At 44.7% G+C, this 1753-nt stretch overlaps 1 protein-coding gene across 1 annotated transcript in view; it reads right to left on the bottom strand.

Moving 5' to 3' along the window:
- The window catches only part of RPN1 (ribophorin I), a 25028-nt gene that overhangs the window by 13709 nt on the left and 9566 nt on the right, over window positions 1-1753 (bottom strand). The gene's annotated exons all lie outside the window — the stretch shown is intronic.

The raw sequence follows: 1753 nt of genomic DNA on the forward strand, positions 1-1753 counted from the left end.
GGAGGAAGCATCTCACGGAAGGCCCTGAAGCCTTGGCGGTGGGGGGGTACAATGGGTGGTCTGTCTGCCTTTTGGAAAAAAAATGGTAGCCAACCACAGACAGGAGGGTATCTGCTGAGACAAACAGCTTAGCGTTCTCACACGAGGCTCTGAGAAACCAGGAGTTCCACGTCCATCGGACGGGGATCCTTCATCTGCTCAGAGATTACAGAGACTGGATCCGGTAAGGGAAGTAACCCTTTGCCGGTTGTAAAACAAGCTGCCACCGTTTAGGGGAACCCAATTTTAGCGTTAGTGACCAGAACGCACAAACGTGTCCAGGATATGTTACAACGTGGTGCTTGCGACCACACGCTACACGATCAGGGCATTAAATACGAAATGTCCAATTTCAAATGCGAAGTGTAGCCTGTTGTATCTCAAACATGAAGCGGTACGAGTTAGCAAAGCGTGTTGCATCTAAACGATGATCGACACGGTGCTGCTACCTTAAGGGTAGCTTGGTTACGCCAGCAGGGAAGAAGCCTGGAGACTGAGTTGCCATGAAATCGTGAAAGGCGTTTTCCACGGCTTGTTGAGAATCGAATATTTTTCCTTGTAAAAAAAAAAATAGTCCAAAGCCTGGAAAAAGTAGTAGCGCGTTGGTGCAAGGTCTGCTGGGTACGGCGGGTGACACAGAGTTTCCAAGTCCAGCCTCTGTAGGAGGAGCAGCATTGTTCGTGCGACACGTGGTCAAGCGTTGTCTTGCAAGAGGATTGGCCTGTCTCCACGGACCGATCTCGGCTGATTAATCGCAAGCGTCCTCTTTGTTTTGTCCAACTGGTTGCAGTAGACACTCGCTGTAACCGACTGATCAGGTTTCGTGAAGTTATAGTGGATAATACCAAGGCTGGTCCACCGACCGGACACCATTAGCTTTTTCTGATGAATATCCAGTCTTGGACTGTGTTCACACTTCACCTTTATCCAACCGCTGTGCCAAACGCTTGGGATTGTCGGAAAGAATCCAGTTTTCGTCCGTTTTCGTAACAATACGGTGTAGAAATGGTTCGCCTTTATGTCGTGGCAGCAAAGAAAGGCCAAGCTTCGAGATGATTTCTCTTTTGACGCTGATTTAATTGACGGGGAACCCATCTATCCAGCTTCTGTACCTCGCCCGTTGGTTCCAAATGCTCCAATGTTGTTGGAATAGTAACGTCAGACCTTGCTCCTAATTCCCACGTAGGTTAAGATGGATTCGCTTCCACTATAGCTCTCAGCTCATCACTATCCACCTTGGTCTCAGGTCGCCCACGTGGTTCATCTTCAAGATTAAAATCACAATGGACCTTCTCAAACCATCTATGTACTTATCGTATGTTCATTAGCCACATCCGTCCCAAACACTCTGTTGACATTTCAAGCTGTCTACGCTGCATTGGTCCCATGATGGAACTCATATTCAAAAATAATACGAGTTTTTGACTTATCCACAAAAACTGCTCTAAAAAAAAAGTTGAAAAACAATCACAAGCCAAAATGTGCATTTGAAAGAATGAGGATGTATCTTCAGGATAAAAATAAAACAAGAAGTGTCAAATGAAATGTAAGAGATATCAACTATCAAACTTAGTACTTAAGGAAATCAGACATTTCGTAATTAATAACGTAATAATAAAAACATCCTCTAATACACCAATCACTTCCTAAGCAGCTCTCCCTAGCTTGTGATTCCAGTCCTGACACAATAACTTTTCTTTTTTTTTTTTTTTTT

The sequence above is a fragment of the Propithecus coquereli genome, unplaced genomic scaffold (assembly GCF_000956105.1).
Source record: "Propithecus coquereli isolate 6110/MARCELLA unplaced genomic scaffold, Pcoq_1.0 Scaffold498, whole genome shotgun sequence".
NCBI classification, from domain to species: Eukaryota; Metazoa; Chordata; class Mammalia; order Primates; family Indriidae; genus Propithecus; species Propithecus coquereli.